Source organism: Pogona vitticeps, chromosome 1, assembly GCF_051106095.1.
Source record: "Pogona vitticeps strain Pit_001003342236 chromosome 1, PviZW2.1, whole genome shotgun sequence".
In the NCBI taxonomy this organism is placed as follows: domain Eukaryota; kingdom Metazoa; phylum Chordata; class Lepidosauria; order Squamata; family Agamidae; genus Pogona; species Pogona vitticeps.
This window is the reverse complement of record NC_135783.1, coordinates 103,950,251-103,964,860: the sequence shown is the minus strand read 5'-3', so window position 1 is coordinate 103,964,860 and position 14,610 is coordinate 103,950,251.

The window sequence follows — 14,610 nt, the reverse complement described above, 5'->3', positions numbered from 1 at the left end:
CCCCTTACTACAATCACACACCCCACCAAATGTAACAGCCAGAAATTTTGGAGAACCTGAATCCTCAAGAATGAGAAATATGAAACCAAAATTTCTCAGAAAAAAGGTTGTGAGATTGTTGGTTTTTCTTAATTCTGAATAAAAATATTAACAATAAAGACAAGAGAAAATAAAAAAACTGATAAAAACATTGTGGCATCTTAAAGACTAACTACTATATTTTAACGTGAGCTTTTGTAGAACATGTTCACTTCTATAGCTGCATTATTATTATCCATTTGTTTGTTGTTGTTGCATCCTTTATTTATGTAACACAGTTTAAAATATAATTCCAAGGTGTGCAGCATATAGGTTTGCAAATGAAGATAATTTAACTTGAGATTTATATATTTCATCTCTCAATCTTAAACTGCAAACAACCACAGTTAAAGATATAATCCTGTGTACCTGTAGGTAAACCTCACTAAGCACTATGGGATTTACTTCTGAGAAGGTATACATAGGGTGGTGTGTTAAGAAGATAGGAGGGCCTGGCGTGCTCTGGTCCATGGGGTCACGAAGAGTCGGACACGACTAAACGACTAAACAACAACAACGACTTCACTCTTAGACTGAGCCTCTTTACAGCTGAGGAAAACCTGTAGGCTCACAGTTCCATTTGCAAGACAAGTTCAGATGAGTTCACTGACCATTTTTTTCTAAAAATAAATCTTGCCCTCAGCCAACTTCAGCGTAAGCAGCATCAGCTTGGGGGGGGGGGCACACATATTATGGTGAGGAATGTTATAAGCTTGGTGACATGAATTTTATGAGCAAGCTAAGAATGCATCCTAAGTGACAGCCTTAAATAGCAGTAATACAAACAGAAAAGAAAATGACCTTGGAGATGTCTTTTCCCCCCTTGACCTCCAGACAAAGGAGCAAAGAGAATACTACAGCACAACCTACATGGCCTTTAAATAAAGCATCATGGCCTAAAATCAATTTGTTGTCATATTACTATGTCACGAATTAGGCATTCACTGAGATTTGCCTCAGAGCTGGTCACTGAAACAGGAGCGGCATGAAGAAGACAAACGCATATCAGGTTCATTGGGAAGCGCACAATTGAAAGGGGAGATGTCCACTAGTTCATGCTTTGGGGTGTTGGGAGTAGCCTATAGACAAACAGCCTTTGCATTTGAGTGAATATGCCATTAATAGGAGCGGCATCTTCATCAGAAAATTCATGGCCTTCTTGAACTGAAAGACAGACTCCTGAGCAGATTGGTTCTGCTCAAAGTTACCCTACTTTCTGCATGGGCTCAGCTCACTGCTGGGATGACTCAGCCAGATGGATGCTAAGGGTCTCAGGGCTGCTCTCCAGATGCTTCAGAGGCCTGGGCCTTGCTGAGAATTCTGGGAAATTGCTCAAGTTCCAGTAAAATGCACAGTGGAAGGCCAGCTCTTTAAGGTCAGATTGAGCTGTAGGAGCCCCCTTCTACCCAATAGTTCTTGGTATCCACTCTCACCAAAGCCTAGTACTTTAGGAAATAAGACTCAGGAGGCAATCTTTAAGTATAAAAGGTTTTGTGTACATTACTCATTTAAAGTCCATTTCTGGTTTTTTTTAAAATTTATTTAACAAGGGGTGACAAAAAGGAAAAGGGGAATTTGAGGTTAAATTGGAAGAGGAGAAACAATAACATACTAACGTCCATTCTATACATATTAAAGGTAAAGGTAAAGGTTCCCCTTGACAATTTTTGTCCAGTCGTGTTCGACTCTAGGGGGCGGTGCTCATCCCCGTTTCCAAGCCATAGAGCCAGCGTTTGTCCGAAGACAATCTTTCCGTGTTCACATGGCCAGTGCGACTTAGACACAGAACGCTGTTACCTTCCCACCAAGGTGGTCCCTATTTATCTACTTGCATTTGCATGCTTTCGAACCGCTAGGTTGGCGGGAGCTGGGACAAGCGACGGGCGCTCACTCCGTCACGTGGATTCGATCTTACGACTGCTTGGTCTTCTGACCCTGCAGCACAGGCTTCTGTGGTTTAGCCCGCAGCGCCACCACGTCCCTCTAACATACATATTGCCATATCAATATTCCAAATTACTCTTTTTACTATTTTGTGCCTTCCGGATTTAAGTTCTCATTTCAATATATGCTCTTCATACGCTGCCTGTTGACTCAGTCCATTTGTAGAATAAGTCCCATCTTTCTGTTGCCTTTTGTAAAGGACAGTCCTTCATCACTTCTGATAAAATGTCCATTTCCGCTGTTTCCCGTATCTTCTCTATAAGATCTTGTTTTGGTTCCATCAGACTTTCCCAATTTTTGGCATAGAGAATTCTGGCTGCAGTAACTATGTATATAACTATACATTCCTTTGTCTTATCTATGTTATCAGGTATCATAATAAAAACAGTTCTGGGGTTAATGGTACCTTACAAAGCAATATTTGTTGCAATACGGCATGTACTCTTTTCCAGTACTGTTTCACTACTCAACATGACCACCACATATGATAATAGCTTCCCACATGTGCTTCACATTTCCAACACACATTTGATACATCTGTATACATCTTCGACAATTTGTCTGGAGTCATATGCCACCTATAAAACATCTTGTATATATTCTCCTTAAAATTAGCCGATCTTGTAAGCTTTATATTATTTTGCCATATTTTCAAGCATTGATCAATATCAATATTATGCCCTATGTTTTGTGCTTAATCATACATTCTTTAACCATTTCATCCTGCATTTTGATTTCTAACAGATAGTTATACATTTTCTTAACAATTTTGTCTTTTGAACCTAATAAAAGCTTGTCAAACATCGTTTGTTCTGAGTAGAAACCTTCTATTTTGTCTTTTATATATCTAGATTCCAGCTGTGCTCTGGACCACCAGTCTATATTGATATTCTGTGTCTCTAGCTCTTCTTTAGACCTTAATTCACTATCCTTTTTAAAATAAATCTTGATATCTTAAAAGTTTTGCTTTTGTCATGAGATTAGGTTGTGTAAAGGCCTCAATAGGTGATAAAGTCCATTTCTGAAACAGGCACTCATTAAGCTTAAAGTTGAGAGAAATGGAAATTATAAAAATAAGGTTTGTTTCCTCAGCCCTCGTGGCTGGGAGGATCTCTATTGGTGCAGAGATCCAGCCTGGAAATCTAGCATCTTCCAAGGTGAAAAAGGGTCTGAGACAAAATGGAGTCCCTCAAACGTGTGAGGAGGAGAAGGGAAGAAACAAGGGCAGAGTTTATCTAAGGCAGAAATGGGAATGAGTCATCTTTCAAATGTTGGTGAACATCAATTCTCATCAGCCTTAACCTGTGTACATAGTTAACAGTGAGAGATGATGGGAGTTGCAGTCTATCAGTATCTGGAGAACAATAAGCCATCACTGCACTAAGGCATAATACAGGCCTAAAGCTCACTGCAGCTTGCCTGCTTGCTTTAGTTAGTTAGTTAGTTAGTTAGTTAGTTAGTTAGTTAGTTAGTTAGTTAGTTAGTATATTTGCATACTGGCCCAACTTAATGCAGAGCACAACTCAGGGCAGTTAACAACAATACGTCCTCCAATTCCCAGCAACCCAAAAGGAACATTGATTGACACATTAGATTAAATAATAAGAGACCAGAATCTAAGAAAAAAAACAACTAATGATGGCAATAGAGCAGATTAAAACAAATCCCACATCTCCTTGGGGGAGGATGTCAATAAATGCTTCTCTGAGCAACTCAAGTCTTCAACAACTATTTGAATGTATTCAAGGAAAACGTCCAGGGGGACCCTGTTCCATGAAGATGGGCCACAGTCACGAAGGCTCAGTTTCTAGTAATCACCTTCTGTGCCTCTCTAGGAGTGGCCACCCACAGTAATGAAGGAGCAGAAGGTGTTATTAACATATTCCTCTACTAAAACTGCAAATATAGGATTGCAAATGGCTGACACTTCATCATTGAGTGAACAAGGACCACAAACAGCTGTGATTCATATGAACCAAGGACCCATCCCTTCCTTTCCCACACAGCTCAGAGAGTTGTTGTTGTTGTTTAAAATATATGGCAGGTTGTAATGGGTATGGCAGACCACCATCCCTACTTTTCCTAGATTCCTCTGAACTTGCCCAGAGTAGCTTTCTTCTCATAAAGGCTTTGGGTTTTAATAGCTGTGTAGTGCTAGATCAACAAATGCAGCTCTGCCTGCCATCAGGATGTCAAGATGGGAAATTTCTTCCAGTTGAATTTCTGGCGTTGTTACTTCATACAGCTTTATCATTTATACAACCCTTGGCCAGATGGGCAGTATAAAAATGAAATACATACATACATACATACATAAAATTAAAGGAAAATAAGACATTTCCTCATCCTTGTATCTTCTAGATCAAGAGCAAGGGATTGTGGGAGTTGAAAGACAAGGCACTGGGGTGGTACCAACATGGAAAAAGCAGGCATAGTGTCCCTCTCAGGAAACACCCCCCCCCCTTGCCAAATAATAATAAGCAAACATGTCTGACAAAAAAGTCTGACCAAAGAAAGTTGTGGTGAATGTACTGCCTTAAAATGAAAAACGACAAATGGAGCAATTAAGAAAATCATATTCCAGAATTGTGTGGGTAAGTGAAAAATATCTTCTTGGTGGTTACACCTTAACTCTGGAGCTACACTGAAGTCCACACATCATTTCTGAATATGAGCCAAAGTTTTAACAGTACAGTGGAGCTTCACAGTTGTGGATGAGAGTTTTATGCTAGCTTTGTGTTTAAATTCATAACTGCAATGTTGTTATTGTAATGGCTACGTTGCCTGACTTTGGCTTCAGAGACCATCGGGTACAAAAATAAACAGCGGCTCTAGCTTTTATGTTGAGTTTAGGTAAGATAAGGTTCACAAAGCCTGGGCCCATGTATTATTTGCAAGGCACTTATGCTGAGCTAGGTGTGAACTCACTTGAACTTACTGCATTTTCAAAACAAGAACCGCTTGTTTTTAATTTACATATTAACTAAGAACAGTAGGTCTTATCAATGTATTCCTCCACTAAAAGCTGCGAAATCAGATCTAAAGGTGGCTATCTGACACTTCATCTCTGAGTGGACAAAGACCTCAAACAATCAAAGACATGCTTCAGGACCTGAATAATAGGTTAAACCAGTGGGTACTTGGCATATTTCCATCAGCTATCATTGGACCAAGAGATACATGCTGCTTTGAAGCTTTTGGCTTACCCTCTTTCAACTGTTGCCAAATATATACAGCAAAGATGAAGCTGGCCCTGACCACTGGAAAAGTGGTCACCTGAGGTGGCACATGGGTACAACTGCCACTCATTTCCATAGTTAGAATTACCTCCTCCCTCACCAGAGCCAGAGGGATGTTGCTCCTCCACACATCCTCCATAACCTGCTCACTTCTCAGCCAGCTATTTGAACAATGCCTGGGGCACAATCTTTCTTTCTTTCTTTCTTTCTTTCTTTCTTTCTTTCTTTCTTTCTTTCTTTCTTTCTTTCTTTCTTTCTTTCTTTCTTTCTTTCTTTCTTTCTTTCTTTCTCTCTCTCTCTCTCTCTCTCTCTCTCTCTCTCTCTCTCTCTCTCTCTCTCTCTCTCTCTCCCTCCCTCCCTCCCTCCCTCCCTCCCTTCCTTCCTTCCTTCCTTCCTTCAGTCAGTCAGTCCATCAGTCAGTCCATCAGTCAGTCCGTTAGTCATCTTGCATCCCTTTGCCCCAGGCCATATTCAAACAACCAAGAAGCCACTATGCTGTGGAGGTGGTGTGGGGCATTGAAGGCCCTCACTGTCATCTTTGTGGCCTGCAGGCATTACACCTTGCTGCCACTGTCATCATCTTCACTACCATTCCTAACACCCTTTCCTCTTCCTCTGTGTGAGTGTTGCCTGGATGATGGGGCAGGGGGGCTCTGGAGAGTAAGGGTGCTTTTTCCTCCTTCAGTGGGTGGTGGAACAGCTTGCCCCTTCCTTGGCAACAATCGGCAATCATTAAAAAAGGTAGGTTTTTTTAATACTCAAGAAGAATGGAGGAAGCTATCTTGCCTGTGAGGACTGCATTTCTTAGAGGAAATCTGATGAGAATGTAAATGTTAATAGTGCGCAGGATTGGACAGCCTTTCCTCTTCCTTTTTTCCAGAGCTGAATTCTATTCTCTGTTATTCTCACTCTTGCTCTCTTGCTCTGAGGAGGTGAATCCAGTTCCAGATGAACCTGCTTCTAAAATAAATTTCTACCCTTTTAAAACCCAAGTTTGTTGCTGCACTTTTCTGGCCTTTTATGACTTTCTCTCTCACAATTTCTTACCTCTAAACAATGCTGACTTTCTCTTTTTTTTTCTAGCTCATACAGAAGAGCAAATGTGTTCAGGGCATCAGGTTCCTACTTCAGTCCTGGTAAGTAGGGTACGAAATGCTCCTGCTTAAATTCCTAGAGAGCCACTGCCAATGAGAGTTGACAATATTGGGTTAAATAGGTCACTGATCCAACTGAGTGCAATATGTCAACTTCATATATTCCTGTGATCACACAGCGGAATACTGTTAAAGTTGTGCAGCAACCATGGCCAAGGAAATGAGCAAGAGAGTCCAACACCTCCAGGGGCTGCCTAATGTCAAAATAAGAGCTGCATCAACTCATAGGTTGCTGGGGATGCTGGCAAGTCTTTGGTACCAAGTCCCAAGACCAAGACTTTGGTAACAAGTCCTCTCGAGTCCCAAGCCCCAACACCCTATTAAAAACAAGCTTTTTTCCAGAAGAAAAGGGAGAGGGAGTTTTGAATTGTGAGTTGATTCCGAGTCATTGAAGAAAAAAAACGAGTTGAGTCTGAGTCAAATCACCAATGCAATTTAAGTCTAACTTGACAACGAGTCCTGTGATTTGATCCCTCATCCAGTAACTTGCAGGTTCTGCACCTCTCCTCTATAGGATGTTGTTACACACAAACTATCCCTCAGCAACTGGAGATTATATGAAAGCTGTATATAACCTGGGAGGGGTAGTTGGCCACTCACATAATTTGTTACTGTAAATTGCAAATCACAGGTATCACTGCTGTGAAATGTTCATAGCTCTTAAATTCTGCTGAAAGTGGTGGAGCTCCAGAGCAGACAGCTATATGTGATGGCAAACAATCGGTCAGTTCAGATGCGAATCAAGGTCATTTGTCCTGGATTATTAAGTAAAGTACATTTTAAATAGGTTTGTGAGCTCCTATTCCTGGATAACCATCTTCCAAAGTGAATGACACAAAAAATGAATAGTTTCGTTTTACCTTAATTGTAATGACCATGTCTGCACTTTTCCAAAGCACCAGATAATAGGGGAATTTGATACAATTAGCAAACGTACTTGAAAAAAAGACATGCACAGTAGAAATTGCAAATGGTCTCAAGACTAAAATTAGAGGTGACCTGTACAACTCTAATGGCTCTTATACAAATCAGGTCTCTCCTGTGATTAATTCCCAGACTTGGCTGGATATCCTAATTTGGGTATTTTGGCACAGCTCCATCCAAGCCAAAGGAGCCAAGTGACATTCTGAAGATCTTTTTTTTTTTTTAAATGTCTAAATACTTGTTCCTCATCAGTTGTACCATGGAGGGGGAGAACACAATACAACTTTAAATGCAAGTGGTTTGATACCATGATGTCATATTCTTAAACATCTAAGTGTGAGCACTCCCCACCACCACCAAGTGTTGAGGGGGAGCAAACTCCCCTCGATCTATAAATCCATAGGCTCCAGACTGGAAGGTTGGAACAAATCCATTTTTATTAATCTTTGCATTGGGGATACAGCAGAAACTTCAGCAATATCAATCCCCTCTCTGCCCATCCAGCTGCTAAGTGACTGAGTTCCACTCACTAGTTCCCCAGACAGATCCCTGTCCTCAGAGCCTCCAGCTACAAACAGCGAGGCAGGTGCAAAGAAGAATGAACAAGTGGCCAGGAGTCCTTGGTGTTGCCCTCTCCAGTCCAGGCTCCACAGAGAAGAATTGTAAAGGTGCTGCTAGTCCTGGAGGTTTACTGATTCCTGTAGATGCTGGTGATGCTCTCCAGTGTGTTTTCTGAGTTAGGGTTGGGGTCTGGGTTAACTGTCCGAGTGGCTGTGGTAGTCTTTGGCAGTGTCTCAAATGTGACAGCAGCTTATGAGAGACCCAGTCTGTGCTACAAGTCCCTCCTCTTCAATCAGCGCCCCAGTCCAGAGGTTTTTTAATATATTCATACTTGTCCTCTGCAAGGAAAGCTGGCACAGTGCCTCCAGTACATCACCCCAGGCCTCCTCTTGCCTTTTCCTTTGACTTCCTCCAGCCCTGCTTCCCCCTCAGCCTTTGTCTCCCCCAGCTATATTGTTCCCCACTGCCAGCAATGACAAGTTCCCACTTACATCCTCAGGTGTTTATCCTCATCACTCTCATTTGTCTCCTAGGCAGGTTGACTGCCCTAAGGGCCCTCCTGAATAACCTCCATGTAGGATCTTCCAGGAAGCACTAAGTGAGATCAGATGGCCTGCCAGGAACACCAGAGGTGACACACCCCACCCACATTAAGTATGACTGCATTTTGGTCATACTGAGAAGCTAAGAACTTATAGGACACTGATATAGCTGCTAACTGGCTAGAAATATGCCCCAGCTCTTGTGTCTCTAATAGCAACCTAATCTGCAGGGATCTTGGTCTTTGACAGCATGGAGATAAGCCTTTTTGACTGTTCATGTCTACAGATAAAAGTCAGCCATATGAACAGATTTGATATGGCAAAGTATAAAGTTGGCAACTCTGTGTATCACTACTATGTTGGTTTAGTCACTTTCTGAATTACAGAAAGATGGCAAGTGGGCCTAGATTCCTTTTTAAATATGACTCTAATATGTATTTATTCTTTGGCCAGTTGTATACTGTGAGGAATTTTTGCTTAATCTCTTTTAGTTAGCAGAGCATAAAGTAAAAAAGTCAGATGCAGCACTAGGGAAACAGAAAGATGAATAGCCGAAAATCCCAGTTTCCACCAAGCCCCTTTGTTTTTACAATAAAACTAGCCTTATGAATATAAAAATTATTTTATATGTCTGTGATTTTATCATGATTTTATTTGATCATATTTGTATTTTAAACAATTGTGATGGCTTTTAGCTAATACAATACGCTTGAACTTGATATAAAAATCACTTCACAAGTAGCTTAAGTGGAAAAGAAAAATTCTTTACTTACAGTTGAACCTCAGTTACATTCAGAAGAGTAAAAGGATAAAAAGGATGATGAATCTCTCAGCCACCTGGAAGAGTGAGAAATCCATGCAACTGTATGATTTGAAGGTCAGAAAGCAGAGACAAAACTGTCCGCTCTGGTCAAAAGGCAGAGAGGAATAAAGAGAGCAGACAAAGCAAACAGACAGGAAGAGGGGGCATTAAGCCCAGGAAAATGGACTTTACTAATTGGTTAGTGGAAGAAGACAGTCACCTCAGTTTCTGCAAAAACTCCCTCCTTCCACTGAAACACCTTGAGGTCTTGACATGGTCCCTCTCTCCCAATCTCTGTTTTTCCTGGTCCGCAACCAAGAACCCAAGGGAGCGAACCCATTCCCTGAGTTCTTGGACTCTTTGCAACGAGGACACACCCATGACTTTTGCCCAAGAGGCATATAGTCATACATATGACAATCAGTGCAAAACATGGGATAGCCCCCAACCCACTGCTGTCTGTCTGACTGCATGCTGATATTTGTTGAGATATTGCCAAATCTCTTCTCAAGGGAAGTGACGGGCAGCTGCTAAACTTGCTATGTCTTCTTACCCTGCACATTGTTGCAGTGTGGCACTTTGTTGCAGGAGACACTCAAGCAAGGGCATTCGCTAGGGGGCCTGGCTTTTATACTTTTTCTTAGCTCCTCCCCTTTCCCTTTTGGCAAATTGCAAAGGGCTGAAGAGGCCTGCAAGGGCGTGCTCTACAAGGTCAGGAGGACAATGGAGCCCGGCTCAGAGTGATCCCTGGAGCACCTTGTTAATCAATTTTAGAGTTTTCAAGGTATGTGAGATGTTCAAAGAGTGATTTACCATTGCCATGCACGCCTCAATGCGTTTTCATGAATGAGTGAGGATCTGAACACAGGTCTCTTGAATCCAATACTCTATCTTTTATCCACAATGGCACTCATAAACTGACCACTATTTTAAAACCAAGCAGCAGAAATTAGTAATATATGGAATATTGCAGGGATTTAAACACTGAGTTCATCCAAAGATCTGTACTGAGACCAACATCAATGCTAATTCAGTGAATAGTCAGGTGGTCAGATTTCCTGATGACACCAAATTATTTAGGATTTTCCCCCCAGAGAATGGGCCTGTCCAGACTGGCCATTTTGAGTGTGAGGTGGACCAGGCTACAAAGAGACCAATGAAGTTGGGGCAAGGAGTGATTTGCTATTTGATGTGCTCCTCCCATCCGAACAGCAAATTACTTCTTGCAGCCAGATCAACTGTCAATTAATTACTTCCCGGCTGATTATATCTTTAGTTCATTTATATCTTCTTAGCTTATTTTTGTATTTTGTGTAAACCGCCCAAAGTAGACATGTTCTAGATGGGCAGTGTAGAAATTTAATAAATAAATAATACATACATAAATTATATGGCTGCTCTCCACTCCACAGCTGATCAGCAGAGGTGGGTAGCTGGCCCCAGCACCAGGGAGGCTCAGAGCAGCTCGCAGCTTTCTAACTGAGCCTCGTCACCTGTCAGTTGTACCTGTCTGCTCCCCAGCTGATCATTGCTGCTGCCACTGTTCTGCGAGTTCAGCAAAATGTGGCTTTTGAATCCCAGCAAATCTTGCCAAAAAGATTGCATGCCCTAGTCCTGTGGTCAGAAAGATATGTGACAGCTCTGAAACAAGAAAAGGTACATTATTGTAAATAGAAACATAAGAAGAAATGGTCTTTTCCCCCCAATTCAAACAGTGTTGTCAATGTTCCATATATCATAACTATATAGCAGTGTGGACAGGCTCAATGACTCTAATAAATGTTCTATTACCACCACACTGTGGTGGGTCACCTTTAATTTAAGAGAGGAAACACCACTTTAATTTAAGGAAGGAACGACTTTGCAGCTCCTTAAGAAGACTTTATTTTGGTTTGGCAGCCCCCCTTTTTATTCTTTAGTCAACAACTCACACACAAAAGGCTTAAGTCACACACACTAGAAAAAGAGCTTTCGGTGACTCCTGTCATTGGACATGACATAAGGCCAAGTGCAGTTTTTGAATGGTGCCCAATTTGTACTTTTAAAGACCCCCCCATAGGGCTTCTGGTCCAGTTTTTACATCCTTGAGAATGCTTCTGCAGATGGAAAGCCTTTGGGACCCCACAAACGGAGAGGAAGAGAGACAGAGCAATGTGCTGAGCAGACTGAAGGGATGGAAACCCACAGCCCCTGAAAATAATAAAAACAATAATAAAACTACTTTTTTTGTTGTTGGTTGCTCCAGGAAGCCTTTTTGCTCACTTGTCACCTGCCTGCTGACATTCATTTCAACATTGTAGATGCAAATCAGTCCTAGTGGGACATTCATTATTTAGGTGTGCGGAAACTACACACTCCAGAAAAAAACAGGTGGGGTTTTCAGAAACTCCTAACACTCCATAGGAAAAAAGTCTAACTGCAGTTTTAAAATGGTGCCCAATCTGCCCTTCAAAAAACCATAGTACCGTGTTTCCCCGAAAATAAGACAGGGTCTTATATTAATTTTTGCTCCAAAAAACACATTAGGTCTTATTTTCAGGGGATTTTTTTTTTCATGTACAACAATCTACATTGATTCAAATGCAGTCATGTCATCTTCTTCTGGTTGCTGCACCATGGTGGAGGGTGGGGTTTCACTGAACTGGGGCTTATTTTTGTGGTAGGGCTTATATTACGAGCATCCTCAAAAATCATACTAGGGCTTATTTTCAGGTTAGATCTTATTTTTGGAGAAACAGGGTAGGTCTTCTGTCTGACTTTTGCATCCTCCAGAAGGCTTCTCGAAAGGGAAAGCTTTGGGACAGGGCAATGAGCACACTGAGAGGAACAGGGCAATGAGCATAGTGAATGGATGGGAATCCATAACCTCTGAAAAACCACAGCACAGAGAGTGGTTTTAACAATAACGAAACCCATCTTCTTGTTGATTCTCCAGGAATCCTTTTTGCTCCCTTGCTCACTTGCCTACCTATGGCACACACTCAATGGGAAGAGCATATGTGCCTTCCTGTGGAGGCTTTGCTGGCACCAACCTGCCTTTCCTCCCCATCCCTTGTCTGCAGAGAGTGAGAGGAAGAGACATGGGTTGGGGGAGGGAAGGAAGGAAGTGACATCAGAAACTACCTTCGGGCGTTTCCTTTGTGAGGAATTGCATTAAAACTGGATGTATGTTGCAAATGGGTTTATGCCTCTTGGCAGCTAACCCACAATAAATATCTGTGTTGTGGATTATTATAAACACATAGTTCCAATAAGAGCTGCTACATTTCATTGTCCTCCTTTTAGCTTAGCCCAGGGGTGTCAAACTCAAATTCATCGGGGGCCGCATCAGCAGTTTGGTCCCCATCAAAGGGCCGGTTGTATCTGTACTGATGGCCTTGCAAGGACCCCATCCGGCTTGGTGGGAAAAGGAAGGAAGAGAAAGTGCCTGTGTGTGTGTGTGAAGGAAGAGAAAGTGCCGGGTTCTGTGTGTGAGAGAGTGAAAGAGAGAGAGAGAAAGAGAGACAGAGAGAGTTACAGGAAGGAAGAGAACGCGTATGTGTGTGTGAAGGAAGGGAAAGTGCCGGGGTCTGTGTGTGTGTGTGTGTGTGTGTGTGTGTGTGTGTGTGTGTGTGTGTGTGTGTGTGTGTGTGTGTGTGAGAGAGAGAGAGAGAGAGAGAGAGAGTTATTTAGTATATGCAACTCTGCTTGGATCTCGCAAAAAAACGCATTCTTCGGTCCTTTCAAATCCTCAGGCATTCCAATCCAGCAAGAGAGAGAACGGAACGTCAGGGAAGGGAAGGGAAGGGAAGCGAGCAACCAGCCAGCCCTCCCTCCCTTCTCTCCGCGGCTGGGTCGAACGGCCGCCTCCGACGTTACCCAACCGGGCCGGCGCATCGCTCCGCGTTCCCTCTTCTCTCCCTCTCCTCAGGGCCGCTCTGGCCGCTGCCTTCCGCGTCCCCCCAGCATCTCCTCCCTCCACCTCGGAGCCCAGCCAGGAACTCCCACCGCTCCCCTTCCCTTCCCTTCCCCTCGGGGCGACAGAGGCGGCGTGGAGCCCCCTCCTCGCGCGGCCTTGGGAACGGCTCTCGCCTCAGGCCGAGAGCGAGCGAGGAACAGGCACAGGAGGGAGGGAGGGAGGGGGAGCGGGGGGCGGAGGGAGAGGAAAGGAGTGACAGCGCCACAGCCAATCGGAAGGAGGACGTAGCCTTGTTAACTTGAGCCATTTTTTCAATGAATTTACTCCGTGCAGGCACGGAGTAAATTCATTGAAAAAAAAGGGGGGGAGGCTGCAAGGCTGGCGGCGGCTCCGTGGGCCATCAGTCGAGGTCTGGGGGGCCGGATTTGGCCCGCGGGCCTTGCTTTTGACACCTGTGGCTTAGCCACACACAATCTGAGCTTCTGACCTCCAACAGCTTCCTCCACCCTTCTTTGGTAGTGAAACCCAAACACTCCTGAACCAACAAATGATTTGTGATTTATGAACCTCCTGGTTCATTGCCCCCCCCCCAACATCTTGCCCCCACCTGCTTCCACCTGCCTCCCTGCCTTCATTGCCTTTTGCCTGCCCCATTGCTTCCCTACCTTTTCCTGCTGCTGCCTCCTCTTCCTCCACTGTTGCTACCATCTTGAGAAGCCCACCCCAGGCCTGCTGCCTCTGCACCCTGGAGATCAGCTGATAAGTGGAGATTGTGCAGAGACAACCCCCCCCGGTAGTCTGACAGTCTGGCTAACAGGAAAAAATTAATTACAAAACTAATTAATAATTTTTTAGTTAGCTGGCCTGTCAGTTGGGGGAAGGTTCTGTGCATGTCCCCACCTCTCAGCTGATAGGCAGGGACTTTGCAGAGCCCCTCTCCCACCGACTGACAGGCTGGATAACTTTTTTTAAAAATACTTATTTTTAAATTGTTTTTATGTTTTAATTAGCTGGTGTTTCAGCTGGTGGTGGGGCTCTCGTCACAGTCCCTGCCTATCAGCTGACAAGCTGAGACACACCCAGAGCCCCACTACCACCTGACAGGCCAGCTAACCTTAGAAAACCCTAATTATTATTTTAATTTTTTTAAAGCCAGCTCTATGCTCATCCCAGCCTCTCAGGTCAAAGATTTCCTCTGTTAGGATACAGTGGTGCCTCGACTTACAAACTTAATTGGTTCTGGAACTCCGGTTTTAACTCGAAATGGTCATAAGTGGAAGCACCATTTCCCACAGGAATGCATTTAAATGCAATTAATCTGTTCCGTCTGAAAGAAAAAATCAAGAAAAAAACCAACAAAAAGACACTGCAAGACCCATTGGAAATGTGATTAATCTGTTCCGGTCGAAAGGGGGGGAAAGAAAAGCAAACAAACCATACAAGACCCTTCAGAAATGCAAAAAAAGCA